We start from the raw sequence: 24,527 nt of genomic DNA, 5'->3' as shown, positions 1-24,527 counted from the left end.
CTATTGTTCCCAAAAGGCTCCATCTCTCAGTGCTACTCCACTCCCACAGCACACACACACACACAGACACACTCAAATGAAAATACAGATACACAAGAAAAAGGACACACTCAAACACGACAGCATAAATATATACATACATAAGTAAATGCACAATAAGGCCTGTCTCTATTAGAAACCCGGTCTGGTTGCCATGCAGTTCATTTTGTAAAAGTCCTTTGGATGTATAAAACCGTGTTGTTGGCTACCTGCTGGAGTTAATCTTAGTTAGCGCCTTAGATTGCACGTACAAACATATGGTTAAACTTTTCAATATGGACATACTACTCACAATGACAGCTTGATGAGATTCTCCGCAGTTCCATCATTAATTTAATTTGTAGGAAGCCATGAGAACCAAAGAAGACAGTATTACTGGCATAGTAAACAAGAGACGCAATATACATATATATATATACATATGTATAATTAGGTAATTTTCTTGTACTTTAACAGATTTCTGGAACATCTGGATCATGTCTTCTTTTGTAGCTCATTACCTTCTCCCTATGTTTTTGAAAAAAAAGAAGCCAATTTCCTCTTGTTTTAAAGGGTTAAATTATTTATGTATTTATTTATTCCACCTGAGACGCTTTGGTTATAGTTGCTATGATACAAAATATCTGTCGGCACAAGGTAGATTGCTCTGGATGACGAGAAGGGTAAAACACATAGGGAGAGAGGACGGAGACACCGGTCTTTGAGGATTCTGAACAAATTTCTCCTCCATTGTTGTTGTTGTTCAGCAATGTGACGGTTGGTCTTTGTAGCATTTGTCCCTAAAAAATAACAGTTACGAGCCGTTGCAGCTCATACCCAAAGTTGAAGGTTTTCAAGTCTCTGTGCTGAGAGCTCATTGCAGAGCAGACATTTAGCACCTCTTCACACTTCTGGCATTTACTTGTAACATAACTAATGGCAATACTCAGCGTTACCATAAAAAAAGATAAGAAAACATCAACATAGCTTTAGCGGCAGTTGCTTGCCATCCCCTGTTGTTGGTTTGTCAATACTGAGGTGTACTGTTGGTTGTTATTATTGTTAATCGACTTACAACAATTGACATTTTTCTGTAGCCTTTTTTTTTAATGAATGAAGTGAGTTAGCTAATCCCGCCTACTGGATTTGGACTGGTTGATTATTTTAATGCTGGAGGAAACAATGCAATGGGAACCACACCAATGTATTTAAATCATTGAACAAATCAGAGATGTGGGAAGAGATTCAGAGCTCTGAAACCAGGTTATATTTAATGTCTTTTGTCCTCATTTTGTCAGACTTTAAAAAGCTTCTCCAGTGTCATAGAAGACTTCCATTAAAATGAATGCTTTATAATATTCTCTGTGATGGAGGATTTTCCATGTGCAAGGCAAATGTTTGACTTGTTAGAGACCAGAGAGCGTGCCGCCAATCCACAGTGTCCCACCTTGTCATCAGAAATGTGTGTGTGTGTGTGTGTGTGTGTGTGTGTGTGTGTGTGTTTGTCCCGTTAAGTTTGCCCCATAAAGCAAAGGGAAGAAAACAAAGCTGAGGTCAGTGCTGAGCGCTTAATTTTCACTCACGCTGCAGCGGAGAAACCGCCGCTGTTCCTCTGGCTCCGCTGCAGCAGAGCACGAATTCCCACAGGCTCTTTTTTTTTCTTCTGCAACCCAGAGTACCACAGGAAGCGGAGCCGGGTAGCAACCGCTTTAGTTTTACAGCGAGCGAGTGAGTGCAATGCAGTATAACCTGCAGCAGGGAACTCAGATGGCCGAACAGAACTAGGTCACATCCAGCGTCATAACATACAACAAGCAGAGTGGAAATATGGTTGAGCAGCGAGGCCACCGATTACGGCCTACTTTCTTCTTCTTTCTGCAACCTTGCTGTTTTCAGAAGTTATATGGCACATAAAAGAGGTTTGACACAGAAAAAATATAGTCCGACTGTATATCGAACAGTCCCTTTTGATGTATTATAATCATTTCACAAGCATCAGATACGAGTTTCTTTCATAAAATGTGCATTTAGAAAGGATTCTTTTCTTAAACTCCGAGGAGTTTTGGTACCTATGAAAAAACAGTCGTCGGATCAATAAACCCTGGATGCTTTTCTTTTTCTCATGTGCTCCTTGTATTCCGTTTGGAGGTCGAACGAAAGCACATAAACTCAAAATAACTTTCTACAAACCACCTTGGTCCTCTCTGCCAAACAGGAAAGAAAAAAGAACAAAAAGAGCCGGAGTAACACAGGAAGCCGAGCGGCGAGAGATACTGATGTGGGTGTTCAGGTGGATGGCAAAGGTCCCAGGACACTTTGTTACTCAACAAGCGATGATGCTGCCAGGGATGTGGACACTCCCAGAACTTTTTTATTTTTTGAGGTAGGCGAGGAAGCAAACAGACCATTAGCTTTAAAAGTGCTTTAAGCGAGTGGTGAGAAGGATTGTTTCCGCTCCACCGACTGTCATGCTAGATTTCAGACTTCAGAGTCCAGCATCACGACAGCATTGCTGTTTGGAGCTCAGATATTGTTCCCCTCCCTGCAAATGTGTGTGCTCAAAAATACAATCCATATTACTGCAAGTGTGGTGAATATAAACGCCGTCGTGTTTCTATGTCAGTTCATTCATGCATGTGTTTGCATTCTCTTTATTTGCTCCTGATTAATCACTGAGGCCACTGTGATGTCACCCAGCCCCCGTCTGTCAATATTAAAAGGTTACGCGTATCCAGTATCCCATCTGTTTTTGTGTTGGATCTATTTTTGGAGCTTTCCGCTGTACATAAACAAAGCGTTTACAGCGGACCCACGTAGCTCTGTGTTGACAGAGATACAGGTCAAATTCACAGAAAGCAGAAGAACGATTATATTGCTGTGACATTCAGGCTGAAACCAAAAGAGCCAAAACTCCCTCCATGACGTCATTACCATGCAAGCAGAGGAGACTTGACCTGAAATAGATTTCTGATTGTGAGCATGTCCACACTGATGTTCCTTTTATGACTGTTATCAGACATAACAGTAAATCTCCGATCCAAAGTCAATACAGTCGCTGTGCATCTCACTCTTTATGGGACCAAGTCATTGTTTTGCCAGTCACAAGTAAATCTAAGTCTTTTCACTGAAGTCCCAAGTCCTAAATTTGGAGTTTTGAGTCCTAAACAAGTCATAATGAGCTCCTCATCAAATGCCACTCGAGTCCAAAGTCATCAAATTTGTGACTTTAGTCCAAGTCATGTGACTCAAGTCAAAATCTCCCCTCTTTATTTGGGATTTTGGTGGTATTTTACACATAACTGTAACTGGTTGTACACCTAGTGTTCTGTGTCCCTATTTGAAATCATACTTTTTGGATTGTTGAAGTGGTAAAGGTATCCTGTGGAGCTTTGACCTCTGGTAGCATTATGCAGCAATGACTGTGAACGTTACCTTCACATGTTCAAGGTGGTTATGGTCTGGTTATTGGTCTGATTATGGCGGTGTTGGACGGTAAAGATGAGTTTTATTGTCTTGATGTCATGGATCAAGGGAGAAATGATTTTTTCTGATCAAATATGATTACCATTGTGGCCAGCTGGTGTGTTAAAAATAAAATTATAAACTGCACTTTTCGTTCTATGTGTCACAGTCTACATGAATTATTAAGAAGTCTGACAAACCAGCTTTTAGTGCTTTTATTTGCTTCGAAGTCCGAGTGAGTGACATCATTCCTGGTCAACCGTTGGTGACTTTGGTATGCAAAGAGCCAGCTGTCAGAGTCAGAGTCACGGAGCGTGCTGATGACATCATGGAGAGGCAAATTTCCTGTGCGTGTGTTTTTCTAGGCTGGGGTGTGTCAACATTCCCTATCGCATTTTCCTACATTCCCTTGTCACCCTCAAGCACATAGACACACATGGACTTTTCATACCCCATGCAACTGTACATGCACTCATGTATATGCACACACACTCACACACACACACACTGCGTTTTATCCTTCGTCTCTCCTCAATGTGATATTCCACATGAACTCTTAGAAAAAAACAGGATGATAACACATGATGTGACAGCATGGATCATGTTGGTTACTGAAGCGGAGAGGACAAATGCGAGGCATGGTTGAATAGAAGAGAAAAAAAAAACACTGCTCAGCAACTTTATAACAGCAAGTTAAGACTATGAGAACTATATATATATTTAAAGCTATATATACACATGTATCTATGCTGTGAAGTCAGCCAATCCCAGCCTTACTGGCTGCCAGGAAGGATGCTTACCCAGCAGGCTTTGGGGGTTCACTGGTAGGCCGGAGCACATGCAGGTCACAAGAAGCTTCAGGGAAAAGATATCAACTTAAACCATATATGCATTTCTACATACATAAATGCATATTAACGCATTATCAAGCCTGTTATGGTTTAATGTGTTTCTCTGAACACCACCCAAGCATGAACTCAGCCCAGTGTTACAGTGCAGTGTTTTTCAGTGAAGAGGATTTTAAGTGCATATTAAGGTTCAGGTGTATGGAAATGGAAAAAAAAAAGCTTTAATTTTCTGGCTGGTGCAATGTTGTGTTGTGACCATGCTGTGGCCATCACCCGGGAGAATTTATGCAGTGTTACCCAATTGCCCAGTGAGCAGCAAACATTGTGTTTGAGTTATCTTTCATGTCAAGGTATGTTATATGTTCCATGTTATTGACCGTTGAGGTTTAGAAAATTGGTCATTTATGCAAAACTCTGCATAAGAACAACATGAGTATCGGTCAATGGGTATATGGATGGAACGTTGAAACACTCGATGGCTTTTAATTTAAAATGACAGCTTTAATTTGAAACAGGATTTTGTGGCATTCATTCAGTCACAGACTTTGCTTTTGGTAACCATTGGCTGGTATTGCAGTGGGCCATAGATTCTGAATGAATGAACGGCAGTCAGACAAACTCACTTTGACTAGTGGTGTAACTTCATCACTCACTTACTGACGAATTTTCGCATTTATAGGGCCTGGCCTCGTGTGTGTTGGTCCTGCCAAAAAAATGTGGTGTAATTTACATTTTCAAAAATACTAAATCTGACTTTTCTAATATGCCACAGGTAGGAAAAAAATATAAGCAGTGGATGAACATGTTTGAAAATACACTTACTAACTCTAAGATGTCAAGATCACCATAACTTATTATCAGTCAATATCACAAGCTGCAGGCATGGTGCCAGAATTTCAATTTTGGATGTGCCTTTAAATTACAGAAGTTAAATTGTTTGCTTGTTGGTAGTGTTGCTAAAACAGAAAATGACTGATATGCTGTTAAGGCGACAAGAGCATCTGGTTGATTAAGAGACCATACTCTTATTCTGATTGGCTTACCCTGATATTCTTACAGTAACTCTAACTAATCACTCTCCTCATGCCCAAACTTCATAAACCCAACCAACGAAGGCAACAAGTACTCACCAATCACAGTGAGAGTGGGTCGGGTCATTCCTGCCACAGTATGAATGTTTGATGACATCATTCTGCACGGTAATTAGCCACGAGCTTCTGTTTGGGAGAGTGTCATTGGAGAAACGGCGGCTTTCAGTCTAATTGGACATTTTTCAAAATCTAGGGGTTTCAAAATAATGGGATATCGGGACAATGGCCAGTCCTCCATTGTATTGGAACAAAGGTAGACATTTCAGAGATGGATATTGGGCAAAATATGAGCAATCTTCATTGCTGGAGACCACTTTTGAAGCTTTTTTGGCATCTGTCTTTTGGTCTGGCTGCCATTTGTTGCTTACGTGTAGCTGATTTCAGGCCAAACGCGATGACCTTCGTGACTCTTTATGACTCTTTATGAGTCACTGGAATGAAATTCTTCACATGTTTTGAGGAAACTCCAAAAAGACTGAGGACATTGTTCTTGTTCTGCTTAATGTTAGGCTCAATGTTTTGGCCAGAGGCGAGAGCTGCCATTGTGTGACTGTATTACTGTGTGCGTCTATGTATGCAGATGTGATTCAGAAGAGAGAAAAAGTGACGGTTGAAAACAAGATTAGGTTTCCATGTGTGTACGTATGTGCTCGATCGCGAGCATCCAAACATATGCATGTTTTGTCTGCGTGCTTGCGTGAGCTCCGCCTCTTACGTTTTAATGAGTCATGACCAGAGTGTTTCTCATGCTGACTAAAATTAGAGTTTCAGTTATCTGCCCAGTGAACTGCTCAGCACTGCTTAATTATTCAAGACTTGGAAAAAGGCTGAGGACTGCCATTTTCTCCCTCCGTCTCCCTCTCTCTCTCGCTCTCGCTCCCCTTCCCTCTTGCTGTGTTTTGTTTCCAGGAAGTGAAGTGGAAGACGATTGAAAGCCCCTGCGTCACCCCTGAGTGCGTGTCACTGTGTCATTCACTCGCCACTGGATGATAATAATATCTTCTAGGCTTTTCCCCCTTATCACGCTCTGTGTGTGCATACGCGCTCACGCTGTTCGTGAATAACATCCGACGTCAGAGAAGTAGGAGGCACACAGTCACATGCTCACTCACAGGAACACACACGCGCACACACACACACACACACACACACACACACACACACATACACACACATCTAACACATGCGACTCCAGTGTTTCCCCCTAATGCCTAAAATTGACTGTAATGTTTACGAAAAGCCTGACTCTTGCTCTCCTTCATTTCATTTCACCATATTTCTGATCCTATCTGGAAGCTTCTTATAGTAAAACAGGCACCAACAAGATATTTTGCTGGTATTGATAAAATATTTTCTATAACTTGCATTTTGTAATTATTGTTCTTGTTTCTGTCAATCAATCATGTATTATTTATTATTTTTTATTTGTTGCATTATAATCATATAAAGTGCAGCTTAGGTGAAGTGCAATCACGTCAGCTCCTTCAACTTGTGCATTGCAATTTTGTCTTTTTTGGCAGCTACTCTGAACCTCTTAACAGCACTTAGTGATCCAGAGCGCTTATTCCCGTTATAGCACAGGGCGAGCAGGAACAGGACAGCACCTCACATTTCCACTGTCACTCCAGTGCTTCTCTCACAGGAGCCCTCTACTCTGTTTGATCAGCATCTTAAAAATTAGCCGTCCGCTTAAATGAAGCAGTCCAGGATTTAGCCAAGTTTAGGTGGAACAAAGGATATTACAATTCCTGATTTTGCGTTTGGAAATGATAAAGCTCAGACCACATCCATTTTATTATCTAACGCCTATACAACGGCTAGCAGGAAGCTAGTTCAGCTGGTTTTCATCTTCAACATCTTTTCCTTGATGTTTGCTGATGTTTACATTTGAAAAACCTTGACCTGGCTAGCTAGCAGTTAGCTAGACTGAAGTTTACAGCGTAGTGAGTCGATTTGAGGTCGCAAACTGTTACCTCATCCTGATGATCGACCCACAGTCCACCATTGACCAAAGCCAACCAAAGCTGCAGTGCCTTTAAAGGCCGCTTGAGGCTGGCTCCAGAAACAAACCAATCCCCATGGTCTCTCGTGTTAATATTCCCAAATTTACTGCAGAAATAAACATGTTTCCAGCCTGGTACAAAAAATGGTTTTAGTCTCTATAGCTTATTTTAACAATCATGACAACTGTGCGAGGTTTAATGTTATTTGACTCACCCGTTAAAATTTTATTAAGGCCTAAAGTTGTGCACAGCTTCAACCTCTCGTCCAAATGTAGTCACTTCTGGCTCTAAAAATCCAAGATGATGACCACTGAAATGCCAAACTCTAGGCTTCAAAACAGCAGTCCAGAAACCAGTGGGTGAAGTTATGGTAGCTATGTCCATTATATTTTTATATTCTTTGATAAAAAATACTTTAAAAATTCATCAGAATGCTGGAAATTAGTGTCAAAATTTCCTGGGGACCTTTTCTGTGTCCCCTCCTAATGATGATATTTAAGTGCCTTAAATATCCACAGCAAACAATCTGCCCCTTAGAATTATCCCCACCCAATTTTAGGAAAGTTTTTACTGTCTCTTTAAATTTAAGTATTAATGACCCTTTTGAAAAGATTGACAACTTTAGTAGGAAATAGGCTTGAGCTGACTACCACAGACCCGTCAGGGAATTCAGAAATGACTGAGAGATGGGCTGATGTATTTTTAGTATCAGCCTTTTCAGAAAAAAAAGAGTTAAAATGTTGCGTGTAGTTAGACGAGGAGGACACTGAAGGGCTTTTGAATGACGGAGCTTGTTGTGCCTCGCCCTGTGTGAATTAGCTGCCTCTTCACCTGTGGCAGACGCCAAGGTGAAAAGTCATTGTCTGGGGGTGACGACTGTATGCGTTCATGTTCGCGTGTGTGCAACTGTGCGTCACGTCCGCCCCCATCCGTAACACCTTTTGTTCCCTGGCTGTCACTTCTTGTAAGTCAAACACTTCCTCCATCACTACACACTCTTGCTTTCTTGGTGTCCTTATTTCACTTTCTTTTGTCTGTATCTCTTCATTGCTCTCTCTAGTATGTCTTGCTGAATTATATCCATGTTCGGAAACAAATGTACAGATACATACACTTCTTTCAGAAAATCATTATATTAAAAACAGTACTGGTAACTCACCTCCAGCCTATTAAACCTGGAGCAACATCACTTTTTGTCGTGCTGCTTCCCAGATGCAGTATTTAAACCTCTGAACCCTGAACAATTTGGTGTGCTAGGGAAAAATATCTAGGGAAAATAGCGAAAAAGTTGCCATGTCTTCTTTCATTTTCATTTAATTTCATTTACTCATTTTCAGGTAATTTTCTTATACTTTTTTTTTTTTTTTTTTACAAATTTCTTGTATTTTTTTGTAGCATTTCTTCTTTCATTGCTCATTGCCTTCATCCCATGTTTTTTTTTTTTTTTTTTAACCGAAATCAAGCCAATTTGCTCAGGGTTCAAAGGGTTAACAGATGCCCAAATTTTGACAAATTGTTGCTGAGCTTGGGGGAAATCGAAGCCCACGTGCAGCATTCGTGAACAGTAAAAGATGCTTTCTTAAACCTGCACCATCCAGCTACTGGTCGTCGAAACGTGTAGGAGAAAAGACAAAGCGGTCGGAGCTGACCAATCACAGAAGCATCACAGGGCCCTCTATGGAGTTGCCATACATACATCGGGCAGTATTCAGTCATAGGGTTCACTCAGGGCGTTCGCTGCCCTCAGTCACACACACACACACACACACACACACACACACACATACGCACAAATGCATGAACCCCCCTGAACCCCCTGCCATATAAACAGGCAGGCATGTTAGGAATGCCCACGTGCATTTACAGACATGTTTTGTGCCACCGGTGGCATTTGTTTGGTTAATCAGTCTGAGCAGGCAGCGGGGTCTTTTGTTATTGGCTGGGGCGCAGGGCGGGGCCTGCTGGCTGAAAGAACCTATGAGCATCAGCAACATCCTGCTTCTTTCAGCGGGGAATACAGGATGCATTCCTGTAACATGGCAGCATTGTCATCTCATATAATACCAGAGAGAACGGGGAGGAGAAGGAGGATAGAGCCCTCATCTGTCACTGTCACAGCACCTCCTCTCTCCATAGACCTCCATACTCCATCTGAAAGGGAAATAAGATCTGAGCACATTTTTCTTTCGTAGTCAAAATGGAAATTCATTTTTCTGAGGACAGGAGGAAAGATAGTGAGGATGGTGTAACAACAAACAATGCACAACACATGTCCAAGTTAACAACATTCACGGTTACTGGTGGGCTGGTGGATGAACAAATGCCAGCTCAGAAAATACTCCATTAATATTTTCTGGCATTTCACTTCATTTAAAAAAAAAAAAAAAGAAAAAATCACTATCACAACCCAACCTCATTTGCACTCAAAATCGTGTTTGGCGCCTGTTACGATTTTAACAAGTTATTGGACAGACAGCACTCACAGTTTAGCATGTATTTTACCAATTAATCACAGATTGTGTTGACTTTACATTCAAATTTATTTACATCTATTTTCAAGGTGATGGATTGATATCTTGCCTTTCGAGCTACCACTTCAGTCACTTCATTGTGGTGTTAAAATCAGTTTGTGACCACACAGATAATTTCTCAGTAAAATGATGGTGGCTTTTTATAAATCAAAGTCTCCTGGAAAATAGCTTGTTAAAAGTAACGGTATGCTTTGGAAATATGTAGTTAGAGGTCCCTTATTAAGCTCATTTTCAGATCAATATTTGTATTTGGGGTTTGGGAACATGTTAGCATTCTTTGAAATTCAAAATAACACTTGTTTTTATACAGTATGGCACATTTAAGAGACTTGATTTATTTGTTTGTTTTTTTTTTACAAAGGTGAATTAACATTTTGCAGCTACTTTGGCACAAATTACATGGCATATCTTGTGTTACAAAACTGTAACTAATAAGCCCCTTCACTGGCATCTTCTCACATATTGGATTAACATAAATTTAATGGAAATCAATGGGGGATAATGACAGGTCAGCTGACTTCCTCTGCTTCCTATAGGGGAGTCCCAGCCATTGCAAACTGAAGGGACCTTAAAGACAACACTTTGAAAGTCACATGAGAGTCATTGGTCAGCTGGGAATCATTTAGGGTCAGATGGCGCTCATGTGAGAATCATCAGCTTCAAGACCAAACAGAAAAGTCTGGTTGCCTTTTACTTTGGTGACATGACATAATGACCTTCGCTGATTCAACTCCTCAGGGCCCCTCGTGAGCACAGCAGCTCTCGGCACAATGGCTTTCAGTTGACATGTAACATATGCAAGAGGCTGTACTCCTCCTTTGGAAGAGACCTCAACTAACCCTGCAGTTTCTCACGAGCAGGATGTGTTTAATTCAATCCAGAAAGGCCAAATGTAACCCCCCATGATCAGCGTTCAGGCTCTGACTCAAACCATCCAACTCTGAGCTGTAGGGAATTATAGGTTTTATAAAAGAAGCGATTGTTCAGATTGCAGTTTGCATCAGAGTGGAGCATCAACCAGTCAGGAGGGGGGGGCAGAGACAAGAAGTGGGGTATGACAGCATGGACCTTGTATTTCCCTCCTGAGCAATACTGCCAACACAACAAGGCCATTGTGTTGCTCTCTGTTAGATGTGGCCAGGTGGGGAAGTTCGGAGAGAAAAACAGCATTATACTTTTGACAACATGGACGTTGTTTTACCTGCAGACAGGTGTGAGTGAGGGTGTGGTACACTGAGGAGACAGTGAAATAGCAGATAGACGGTACTGCAAGACAGACTGAGACAGTACTGGCATTCAAGACTCTCTCTTTCTCTTTTTCCAACAGAGTTTTTTTGGTGTGCGCTTCTTTGATCTTAATCATTTGGTGTGTAAGGTGGTCAGAAAACTCAGTCCAAGCTGTGTGAAGTCAGTCTGCTGCTCACAAAATTGTCAAAATCAAACACGTTTTATATTATCGTAAGTTTTCCAGGCTGTTCTCATGCTATATTTACGAAAAAGTAATGCACTACATTTCGTATAAATCCCACACAATCATGAGCATAACCCACTGAATCAGGAAGACTGTGATCACATGACCAATGCACTAGGAGGAATAGATTAGTAGTCTGCATAAAGGGGCAGGGTAGGGTTGTGGATAGGTCAAACAAACACAGGACTTTACCCCAGGAAACTGGTGTTTGTGTCCTGTGTGAACAAAGAGTTGTACATTTTCCGACAAAAAGTAATGCACCCAAATTCATACATATCCCATGTATTTCGAAAGGCTGAGATCATGTGACTAATGCGCCGATGGGAGTAAACAAGGATGCAGTCCAGAGTGGTTTTGTAAGGAGGCAGGTTGATTATGTGGTGGATGGGTCACAAAATCCCAGACTTTCAACCAGGACTTTTACCCTGGAACTTTCCCCTGGAGACGTGTGTTTGGAACCGTGTGAACTTTGAGTCATTTTAAGGTATTACCTCACCCTGTTTCTTTTCCTTAACATAACCACAGTAACTTGCCGAAACCCAACCTTCGGACCTTTACATTAATTACATAATTGTATGTCAAGGACATAACGTCATTCGTGGGGTGCTAATTTGTTGGATATTATACGAACCGTTCTGTGAGGATAAATTGTGTAAAAACAAGGGGTATGTAACATCATTCTTGAGCCACTAATTTGTTAAATATGCAATTGCCAAGCCTTAAAACTCAGCAAATTCTAGTATGGGAATATGTTGAGTTTTTAGTCTTGTCTTATGCAAGCAGTGAAGTTCAATGATAACATTGTCAACAGCCAATAGCTGTGCTCTCTCCAGCATCAAACAGGAAGCAGCAAACCGGATAGACAGTAAACATGGAGGTGACTCCGTGGAGACAAAAACATGAAGTAAAAGTTCTCTTGTACTGTTGAAAAAGAGGAGAATCTGGTGGAGTTGTGGAGTCGGTGTATAAAATTCACCAGCTGGCACTTCCTCCCACTAAAATCTATGGAGACTGATAGTGAATTGAGGCGAAAAAATCCAAAATAGAAAGTTTGCACACAAATTTTTATGGATCTTTGTGAATTTTATTGATGCCGATTTTGTCAAGAAAGCTGTCGACATGTTGTACGTTTTATCTTGTATTTTTAGAGGAGTGTGTTTTTGCAGACATGTAAGGCATTGTTAATATGTTGCAGGGTGGGAAGTAAGTTGTAGTCTTGCAAATACTGGCAATATCCCCAGTCTTTGCAGAATCCTATCTAAGACTTTTCAATGTCTCCTAGTGTATGTAGGCAATACTTGCTCCATCTGCCTGTGTCTCCCAGGTTGCAGTGCTGCTGGGTGAGCGGAGAGTCGCCCCCCAACCCCCAGAATCAGGCCCTCCTGTGCCCAAACAGAGTAGCCTGTGTCCAGTGGAGGAGCAAGGTGACGCCAGTGGGCCACACTGAGCCTGTTGTTAAAACCTGCATATTAAGAGAGGGGGTAAGGGGTAAGGAGAGGGTCTGTAGGGTAAGATATGGTGGTGTTCTGGAGGGAAACGTAAGGGAGCAGGGGAATAAAGAAAAAGAAAGAAAGGGAGGGAGGCGATGCTGAAAACATGGTCTGAAAGGAGAACATGAGTGAGGAAAAGATAGGGAGAGCAGGATTAAGAGGCGCGTGTGTGTGTGTGTACGTGGCAGAAGTTACATCTGTTCCCAGTTACCCCCCCCCCCCCTCACCTCCAGCCCCCCTTTCTTTCCTCCCCAGCTTGTAAATGGTAGCATTCTGCCAGCCATGTGGGGCTGCGAGGGGCAGAGGTTTCGCTGCTTGGCGGGAGATGAGGCGAGATGCACTCCATTAACAGTCGAATCTTGTTCTCTCGCAACCTCTAGTTGTGTAACCACCTCCTTGACGGGGTGAAAGTTTGAAATCATTACAAATCCTACTCGCTGCATTCACAGTGGAGATTTGATCATTTGCTAAAGAGGTTTTAATGAGGTTTACAAAAGTTAGCCGAGGGAGACTTGTGATAATTGATAGGCTAAACTGTGTTGCCTTTATTGAGAGGAGAGTTGAATGGCAGTTTTGTAGTTTGTTGGTAGTGTGAAGTTTTACTTAGGGATCGGCAGATTATCGGCCCCGGACGATTATTGGGGCCGTTCTTTAGCTGCTGATAATTTTTGCTGATAATCTGTATTTGCTTTTTTTTTTTTTAATGATTGCTGATCAAATTGGTTCATTGAAAAGTGCAAAGAAAGTGTCAGCATGGGAGGAACTTCACTTTGTAAAACCTCAAGGAGCTATTTTTATTTATTCATTATTTATTTCAATTTTCACATGACTTCAGTAAAACAAAGTAGCTGAGAACTTGCTGTACATGATGTTTAAAGTCTTAGTTTTGATTGAAAACGTTGATTTGCCAAAGGCATTTAAACAAATTTTTGTGTCAGTTTGTTATATTCGAAATTCTAAATATTGACAGAAAGATTTTCATTTTTGTTGTCTTCAATGTCACTGTTCCCAGGTCTCAGTAACTACTTTGTTTTGTCATGTCCATGATCATATAAGGTGTCAAAAACTATGAATATTAGGCCAAAATGATAATAAACTGCCGTCATCCAGTAACACCAACTCACGTTGAAACCCGTGCCGGTAATTTCTCAGCGAGTACTATCAAAAGATGGAAAATGCATTCATGTGGAACAAATCCACTCGCTGTGTTTCTCTGTTTAAGTTTAAAGTTTGTAGTTTGAAACAGGCCTTTGTTACGTAATTCCTGCTCTGGTAGTAGTCCATCTGGGAGTACTCTATTGGCACATACAAACGTGTGAGAGTGTGTCAGTGTGTGGGCGAGAGCAAGATGGAAAGAGTCAAGTGCGTGAGTGTGTGTATGCACGAGTGCGAGTGAGCGTTGTGGGTGTGTGTGTGTGTGTGTATTGGCCTTATCCGCTTTTAATGCAATCAATTGAATCAAATTTCAGAATTAAATTTTTGTCATTTCTATTTTTTTTCTCCACCTGATGATTTGAATAGAATGACAGTGCTCCAAGCCTCGTTGCCAACATGCAAGCGTTCCTGTAGTGTGCAGGAGTGTATTTGTGTGCACGTGTGTGTGCGTCTGTGCGCGGGGGCAGCGGCAGGCTGGTGAGTGGGCTGCTCACTGCCTTCCATTCTCTCTGCAATCAGAGACACTTCCACGCTGTTTGCTCGCAGAGCCATTCACAGCCATCGCTAAAGAGTCCCAGAAACAGGATGGAGGCCAAGCCGGAGCTGCTATTCCTTGGCCACGGGACACCGACTCGGTTCCAGCATTATGTAAACCTGCCAGATCAAGCTGTGTAGTCATTTGGTCACACGCTTAATTTACATTTTCAGTGATGGAATGAAACACCGGAAGCCCACTTCTCTTTTCTTTTTCAACTTTAGCAAGGACAGCAGTTTGGGGAAAGGGGGAAATACCTGAAAAAGCTTGCAGATCAAAGAAAGAGGGTGTGTTTTGACACTTTAATTTAACCCCTCACTGGTCAGCTTTCAGCTTTCGTAACCTACAATGTAGAACAAACCTGTAGCTTGAGTTGCCCTGCATGCAGAAATATGCATGTCTACCAGGCAGCCTACATCCTGTGACCTTGAAGAATGATTTAGGATCTGATAGTATTTGTGCTATTTGACACAGCCAGAAACAAGACTTATCTAACTCCACACCATCACCTGAGGGTATGTCCTGCTACATAATGGGAAGGCACGGTGTTGTTTACGTAACCACAACGAGGAGCCATGTCTTTTAGCGGCCTGTCGTAAACTAGAAGATTCAGGTCCTGAGGCGAAGAGGCTCATGCAGGCACCAGCTCAGAACAGTAAAACAAAGGCAGGCCGCCTGGAGGAAAACACTCTGCTGGATCATTTCTGTCTACAGCTGTGTCCAGCCTTTGAATCGCTCGTGTGTCCAGATGTTTCTGGCTATTAAGTCAGTACATGTGTGGGCCACAGTGGGAGATGGACTGGTCCCCTCTTACATCAGGGTCGCCACCTAGTGGTCAGAGGTGTAAAGACAGGAGGAGAGACGTCAGTCCAATAATCTCTGCCAGTGCTGCGCAGCGTGCGGCATTGATAGTGTCAGTGGTGGGAAGTTAACAGGTCATTTTTTTCAAGTGCTGATCTTAAGTTGCTGCTTTATACTTCTGCACTACATTTAAGGGGCAAATATGTTTTTTTACTACATTTATTTGACATTTGTAGTTACTTGACTGTCAAAACATTAATGCATCAATAATATAAATACGACAATAAAAAAAGTAAATAAATTAAATTATAAATAAAATAAAATAAAATCGAAATATATCAAAATAATTTAAAAATAAATTTACAATAGTGGAATATATAACTAAATAATACTTACGTTACCAAATGTGTATAAAATTTTACTTTAAAGTAAAATAAGATGTTATTATTTATACTTTAATAGCATATTAAGTGCATGAGTTTTACCCCTAATTGTTTTTTTAAAAAAAATATATATATAATTTTTTTTTTCACATTGCAGTATTAATACATTAAATTCAGGGAAATATTTCTTACACACCTGGATAAGTCTAAATACACTGGTGCGGAGAAAGAAACTTGGAATAAACTGTGACAAAAGTTAAGAGTCAATGCCATTTAGCAACATTTGTCAGCCATTTAAGGGGAACTGCACTTTTCCTTTTTACACTTAATGTTCAGTGTACTTGTCAGTAGGAGTACTGCTCAGTCTGGTAAAACTGTTGTTTAATGTCTTCTGCGGCTCTGCAGGGGGCTTTTTTAAAGTCTGAGGAAATAATCTCTGATTATGTCATGATGATGTCACCATGATCATTGTGGTTTTGAGTTGATACTTTGTGATAAATGTTAACAGATGGCTTGCAATGCAAACTGGAAGTGTGGTGTTTACATTGTGATTAAAGAGGCAGTGGAGTCTAATGCAAGAGTTGTTCAGCGCTGTTGAAGGAGTTAGCGCTGTTAGCTGCTAGCCGCTGGCTCAGCTGTCTCCACACTGTAAAATCTTGAATCTTAATTTATGTTTACTTTATATCTAAGTGTTAAGTTTACTTGAAATTTACCTGCAATTACTTCATTTTGTGAAGCTGTTGCAACTTAAAAATGTGAAGTGAAATGACCTTGTTCTTTCTAAGTGTTCAGTAAACCAAGTTAGTCCGACTTAACTTAATCATTACCAAGATTATTTTGCCAGTGATGAAGTTAAGAAAGTTAAGAGTTCTGTTTTTTTGACATGTTTAGGTGTACTTAAGTTTGTAAAGTGTTTAAAAGATTGATTTAATTAAACTTGTAATTTTTAAGTTGCAACAACTTCACAAAATCAAGTAAATACATTTTAAGTAAACTTAACAATTAGATATAAACATAAATTAAGATGAATAGTTATATTTACTTGCATTTTTTAGATAACTCTCCATGTTAAGATAACTCATATGCACTTTAACCCACCACCAAAGAAAAAAAGATAAAATTTTGACCTAAGTGGCTTTCAACTCGATCAGTGTTGTTTCATAGCTGCAATTCTGAGAATCCATATGGAAAATATTGGTGTAATCCTAGAGTTAGCTCAGGTGGTGTCATACTTAAAATGGTATTATATAAGGAGCTTTTTTAATTGGACACCTTTTTGAGTGTTTTGTGGCTGTGAAAAGTTACAGCGGGGATGTAGGAAGTGAGAGGCTTTAGCAGAGCGGGCTTCAGTGGGGAATGAGTGGCATGTCACCGGCCCAGCGGCTCTACATGGCAGATATATGTCCAAAAGTGCTGAGCTGACAGAGAGGTGACAGGCAAGGCTTAGCTGACCCAGCAGTGCTGCACTCTCTCCCCCTCACTCTGTCTGACTGCAGACTCATCAGCAGCCTTCAATACAAAAATGCACTCTCTTTCCTGAAAACCCGACTGTGTGATCCGCACTTTGCAATAAGAAGAAAAGCAGGTTTGATTGGCGTTAATTTCCACCAAACTTCAAACTAAAGTATGTGCCATTACAAAATCTGCCATCACATAGGATTTTTTTTAACCTTGGGGTTGTTGAAATGAACGTGAATCACCCCCTGGCTCTGACCGAAAGTAGCCCTGTCAGTTGCATAACCGCCATCGGTGGGGTGGTCAGCGTGGCTAAGCTGCTGAGCCCTCCTGTGATCGCGGCTCTCTCTTTTCTCTACGGTTCCCGTCCAGAAAAAACAAAGCCATATGAACTGATAACAGCCAGGAAATGAGTTCCGTAGAGAATGACACAGAAGCCCAGGCCTGTTTCATATCCAGTCGATTATAATAAGGAGAAAATGGAACTGATGCCTGTTGTTGTGATAGGCTGCTCTCTGCTTTCATGTGGCCGTGTGGCTTTGAAGGTTCATAAGAGACTCATGTCCTCTCTTATTACATCGCAGTGAAACACATCCACTAAAGTACCCAATAAAACGCGGATCAGAGCGAGTCACGTTGAGGAAGCTGGATGGAGATGTGAGAATATTTTGATGACCCAGCAGTAGTAGGCTGTATTTTGACTGTGCAGCTGACAAACTTTAGATTGAAAAAATATCGTGTCTGACATTTAAGACTAGACTGTGCTGCAAATTGAGCACTTAGGCTTGCATAGTGAAGTTATATATACATGTGTAGTTATTTGCAACCCACTCATCAGCCAAGAGCCAGTCTTCCGCCTCTGCCCCCGGAACAGCATGCGAGTCTGTCACAGTCTCCAACAAGGAGACGGGTTTCCAGTCTCACATACATCCGGCCTCTTTAACACTTAAAAAAACAACTATTCTTCATGTGCAGTACCTGCTGTTTCAGTATCTTAAACATTTTCTGCATTTTTCCAGCTAAATTGCATAATATTATATTTGGACACTATAAAGTATTTTTAGTAAATATAAAGTAAATATAAAGAAAATCTAATATTTTTAGTATTTTTCCCTTCCAGATGTGAGCATTTTAGTGTTTTTCAGCTCATTGTTTTGCTTGTAAATGGCCTGTACCTTAACTGTTTTGGTTTAGTTTCACCACTTTCATTACCCTTGTTTCCTAATGTCATTTTTAACCAAAAAAAGCTCTGACAAGTCCATCGTAACTTCACTCGTTGGTGACGTTTTAATGGTCAAGAACCACAGCAGTAGATTATAAATTAGTAACACAAGGAACATATTTTGTGTAAGGTTACAAATATTTTGGGATTTGGAAGAGACCAAAAACAGAGATAAAAACAGGGTGGATATTGGAATTACTGTACAATTGTCAGGTGGCCAGAACATACATAAACATAACATAATGTAAATATAACTCCAAATAATCAATGCTCATGCCACTCTGTGTCTGCTGGTTGTGTAAAAAAGGTAACATGTTAGCCGTGACATACGGTGCATATGTCAACATTGTGCTCAAACTTTAAAAAAAAAACATAAATTAATAGAATTAGTTGTTTGTTCAAAATGACAGTGGGGAAATGTTGGTACTGGATTGCTCAACTTTGTTAAACGTCTGTCAAGTTTAATAAGAAAAATGCCTTAGACAAATTCATTTTTTTTCCTCGTAAAAGTATTTGAGTGTGGATTTAGCTGAATAACTACACGGCTTACAGTTAAAGTACAAATAATATCAAACCTGTGACCTTCCAGTCTCACTAAACACTAATCCCCCCGGCCGCTCAGACTGTGTTGTCTGTCTGTGCCTGTGTGTGTCCTCCTCTATCCCCAACACACACCACCTTGTTCCCTCTCCTCCACGTCTGTTTACGCCCTCCAGTATCAACATCGCCTTAGCGCCATGGCAACACACACCGCTACGAGGAATCGGGCCCCAGCTTCGACCGTGGTTTTACAACTGGTTTTAGAGAAAAGGTTCAGTGTTTTGAAGTTGTGTCCAACAGTGAAAAGAGAAATATGCGTTTGATGTGGAGAGCCAGCTAGTGTTTTATATCACTGCAGGTGTTTCAAAAAGGTTAACAATACAAAATAGTGCCTATTCATAGCAAAACATAGCTTTACAATCACAGTGAGAAATGGGTCATACTAACACCTACACACCTTTTTAGGTTTTTAGATTTAAGCTCCTAATTTAGACTTTCAAAATAGCTATATAAAAAAATGTTGACATGGTATGCAACCTTTAACAGTGAGCCCATGTTTGATTTTTAGGGTCCTGACACCAGGGCTTATCTAACCAGGTGTTGAACATCTGCCTGGACCTGTCAGGTTTTACTTTGCTCGAGCAGAGCGTCTTTGTAAGGCTCGGGAGATATCTGAAGACAAATCTTCTGGGTCTTAGCATCCAGCTTTCAAATCACAGAAGCCTCAACATCTGGTTGGTTAGTTACGATGTGACAGGGTGGAGATGGTTGTGCAACTGAGAGACCACAGGCTTGATCCGTACTGCAGATATATGTGGTCTAACAGCTGGAGGCATGCTCCAAATTAATTAAAATTCGGTATGTTCACACAGGAAATTATGCCAACCAGTGGTAGGTTAGCCACAACTGCAGCTGCTGCAACTCTACATCAATTTATGTGTCTGGTTGCATTGCATTGGTTGCTTTTTAATGTCATAGAACAAGTTGTGTAAATCAGTTCATAAATAGTTGTTTTGAGGAATTTGCTCCTTGAGTCTGCTTTGTAGGTGAGGCTGATGTAATTTGTTTTTGAAGTCTTTGGTAACGAGAAAGTATTGAACACATTTGACCTGATGCTGGCATTACATGAAAAGTCAGAGGATCACTAAAGTTATTACACTTCATCCTGAGGGGGGCATGAACATCTGTACCAAATTTCATAGGAATCCATCCAACAGTTGATACATTTTTACTCAAAAAGACAAATTCCAACCTCATGGTGGCATTAGAGGAAATGTCAGGGGGTCGCCACAGTCATCAGGATACAGTATATTATCTGGGAACCCTGAATGGTTATGCAAAATTGGTAAAAAGTAATAGTTTTTTTGTTAACATATCACATTAAATTCCATTTTCATAAAAAAGAAATGTTCTGTAATCTCAGGCCTCAATAACCTGTTTTGAATGTTGCTTTGAAAATGTTATTTCTTAGTTCTAATGTAACATTTTATAAAAAAAAAAGAGCATCAGTATCACCAAAACATCCTCAGAATGTTGCTGTTAAAACGTTACATCTTCGTCAGCATTTAAACTTAACTTATAGGAACATCATTTGAGATAATAAACAAACTTAAAACGTTCTTTGAACATTAGATCAAAATGTCGTCTTTAAACATAAATGCAACTTGTACTCCCTGCTAACTTGGGAACTGAAAAATGTAAGGCTGCATGCATTTAGCCATGTGTGCGCTTTCTTCGCTGCTGCTTTTTTTAAATTCTTTTTTTTCCCCAATAATAATTTTTTTGGGGGGTTGTGGTGCTTGCTCCAAAGGTTTACAAAAGGGAACCTCATCTGGTTGAAGGAGAAATTTACTGGGGAAATTAAGTGTATGTCTTTGAATTTAGTGTAATTATCAAGACAAACAATGCACAGCGATTTATTCAAATGCTGTACTCTTTTGACTTCCTCATCTAAGCATCTTAAAACACAGATTTTAGGATGAGGACTGCAGCATCTCTTTAGAGGGAGATCAAAGTCGCCCTCTCTGTCTCTTCTCATTCCTGATGGGTGTAAGAAACCAGAGGCCAGACGATGCAGTTGCACTGTGAGGCTGCACACACACACACACACACACACACACACACACGCCAGATCTTATCAGACTATCATGCAGGCATGCACACATATGCCCTCACGTGCAGACAGACACACACACACACAGACATAGGCTCTGGCTTTGAGATCAAACGCAGGTTGGTAACATCAATACATCCTACCTGTCTGTGAAATCTCTGTACAGCAGAGAGCGTGCCAGCTACACCACGCCACTCCCTGTCTCCTCCACCCACCCCCCCTCCTCCTCCTCCTCCTCCTCCTCCTCCTCCTCCTCCAGCTTCCCTGAGAAATACAAATCCTCACAAGAAAAAAAATAACACTTTTCATTCCCAGCACAATGAACCATCAGGGCCACATCACATGCTGAATAATTAAAAATGTTTGGATTGGATTTACACTCGTATTGAACAGCATAGACCCAGGTAGAAAATCATTTTTACACATAAGAGGAAAACACTGGCGTTATTGAATGTTCGGCTAATACATTATTTCTCTGCTGCTTCGGGCCGAGGCGCAGCTTGACCACCTTGTTGTGATTTAAGAAAAAAAAAACATAGCCTCATGACATAAATAATTCCGATTCGCATTATGTTTCCCAGCTTGCTCCTTTCAAAAGTCAATTGAAAATCTTATAGACAGATCATCAATCCAAAAACATGCTCAGTGCATGCAGCGCTGCCTGATTTAATACAGTAAAACAGCTGTAAACTACTTTTATAAATAGCAAGGGGGTCTGAAGTTATGGCACACAACATTAACAACATACCTGCTTTTGGAAATTACAGCTTTGAATTGAGATTTTTACAGCAATATTTAAATTACAGCAATATTTAAATTGCGATCAATCTATATGTCAAAGTTTCAGCTAATAGGATTTCAGTAAGGAAAGACAGGTGAATTCAATAAATCAACATGTTCTTATCACGAGTCGTCACATATTGCTGCTTTGCACGCCCCAACCGTGATGTCAACAAAAGCACATGGTGGAATTATGCTGCATGTGGTTATGTTTAGGCAACAAAAGCCCATGGCAACCAACTGCGGGACGTCAACAAAAGCCGTGTCGGCACGAATGGTTTGGTTTAGGCAAAATAGGTGCATGATAAGGTGTAGAAAAAAAACATCATATTCAAATGGGAAGTGAACACCAGACTCCCGCTTTGTTCATCAACAGACCCTCCTACCTGCTCTATAGGGGTCTTCGTTCTCCATATACGATGTCGTTACGGCATTGTTTCAGTGGTGGCTTATTATAACACTGCAAATGGTTCTGTCCGGCTGCGTTGTCAGTTGACACCGTCCAGCGGCGTATCATACAGCCATGAGAGGTGGCTTTTGGCTTTGGGATATTACGCTGAAATCATTACAAAAGCAGTGGTATTTGATGACTTCAGAATGAAAATGGGGTGAATTAATATAATTTTTTAATGGCAGGTATACGCATAAAAATCACATGACGATTAAGATTTGAGAGAAAGGGTTTGGTGCTTGGACTCCAGAGAGAGATTTGCAATCAGGCAACATGTGAGCACTACAATAATTTGATGCAGAAGGCACCCTTCAACCACATTTAACTTTTAGAATTCATCTTAGCACTGATCAGTACTTTTCTACTAACATTTTATGCATAACCTATGTGTAAAGTGAAAAGCATCTCTCGTAGTGACAGAAACAGAATTATCCTCCCATTTAAAGCATTATAGCTTCTTTCAGCTCTTTGTTTTGGTTTTCTGGCCCACTGTCTCAAAGGTTGGTTCACTCCAATATTGGTACCAATATGGTTTTTCTGCTTTGTGACAATACGCTTCTAGAGGGAATTTTTTGTTAATATCTATAGACAGATATCTGCATATGATTGCAGATACATTTGGAAAGCTAATATAAAGCTAAATTTATATCAGACTGTCGCTGATGGGTTGTGTCATTACACACTGTCCCCCCATCGGCTGTCCTGTGTGGCTGTCAGGGTTGGGCTTACCTGAGAGCAGAGCCTGTGTGAGCTGAAAAGAGGCGGGCAGAAGTAATTAAGACAGAGGATTGAGACCAGGTGCGAGGCCCCAGTTGAGAGGATATGTTTTCTAAGTGCTGTGAGGAAAATGGACAGTGGAGTTTCCACCTTTCCCCATCAAGTTTTGTTTTCCATTGTTCTCCATGTGTTTTAATGTTAACAAGTGAACAGTCAACAGAGTGCTGAAGTAAAGCAACGTTAAACAGCAGAGAGCAATGGCTCAGGGCCAGGACAGCGAGGCAACAGGTAGGCCTACATATATCCCTCACCTTTAGCCTTGCAGCTGAATGCTCACTGTCGAGTAATATAAGCACAGGCAGCCAAGCCACGGAGAGCCGAGACTAGTTGTTCCCAGTAGGTGGGTCACAATTCAGAAGTGAGGCGCCCATTTTGAATGGATTGCAACTGACTGAATATGTTATAGGAAAAGGAAATTGACAAAAAAAAAAGAAGAAAGAGAGGGAAAGAAAAAAAATGACTAATTTTTTTTAAAGAAAAGAAAATCACCAAAATTTGAAATTTTACCCAAATTTTTAAGGAAAAAAAGGTTTTGTAAAGGTATATATATATATATATATATATATATATTTTTTTTTTTTAAATAAAAGTGGCAATTTTTTGGGCTAAGCCCCCAGTGTGCCCAAATCCTAAGAAATTGCAATTTAATCTTGAAATATGTTTCATTTCATTCTGTTTTAAGACCAAATTATATATTATATGTAGTAATTTCCCTTATGTGTGTTTCTCTTATGTGTGACGAAGGAGAAAACTGGACGCAGTGGCTGGACTAGTTCAGAACCACTGTCCTCAGACAAGTATTTCGATAGAGTAACAGTATCAAGTGACCAGGGTTGTGTTTGCCATGACAGTTCTGAGATTGCATTTCGGTCAGCGTATTCCACCTCTTTCGCTCTAAACACAGACTGTTAACCTGCTGCTTAAACATCATTGGTCAATACTTGGTTGGAACTTTGTAGATGCTCTTGAAATCACTAACAAAGCAGTTAAAGTGAGCAACAGTCTGTCACGCAAAGACAATGACTGGATATATTATTTAAGTAAACCGCAGTGTCACCTATTCGAACGATATAGCCACGATAAAACTCGAAAATGGTTAGTATAAAGATAAAGAGATATGACTATGCTATTGCGTGGACACAGACTTGTATTTCAGTTCATCCGCAGATATAAAAGTGCATATGTTCATATTTTTAACCTCGTATCCAAACTAGATAAGCAAAGAAACCAGCATTTGGGGTTCATCTGTGTTTCAGGGGTCACATAGACTGTAAGTCAGTGCATTATATCCCTTTCGCACACAACACAAATTTCCAATTTCCCCTCCTTAACCTCAGGCAGGCGGCGGCAGCTACACATGCAGCCCCAGATGCTCCTCTGTTCTCTAATGCTTTTACTTCC

The 24,527-nt window shown here is 40.6% G+C and overlaps 1 long non-coding RNA gene across 3 annotated transcripts in view; it reads left to right on the top strand.

Annotated features, from left to right (window-relative positions):
* Positions 1-24,527, top strand: part of LOC148185895 (uncharacterized) — a 45,203-nt gene that overhangs the window by 13,282 nt on the left and 7,394 nt on the right. For 2 of the 3 annotated variants that reach the window (XR_015775479.1, XR_015775480.1), the window contains exon 1: positions 23,171-23,354. The exons of the other annotated variant lie outside the window; for it this stretch is intronic. This is a non-coding gene — a long non-coding RNA (uncharacterized LOC148185895). Of the gene's footprint in view, positions 1-23,170; positions 23,355-24,527 lie in introns of those variants that run through there. 3 annotated transcript variants of the gene reach the window in all.

Source organism: Plectropomus leopardus, chromosome 22 (assembly GCF_026936395.1).
Source record: "Plectropomus leopardus strain MGB_pleo_1.0 chromosome 22, ASM2693639v1, whole genome shotgun sequence".
NCBI classification, from domain to species: Eukaryota; Metazoa; Chordata; class Actinopteri; order Perciformes; family Serranidae; genus Plectropomus; species Plectropomus leopardus.
Note: the sequence above shows the minus strand (reverse complement) of the source record. Positions and strands in the feature narration are given on the sequence as shown.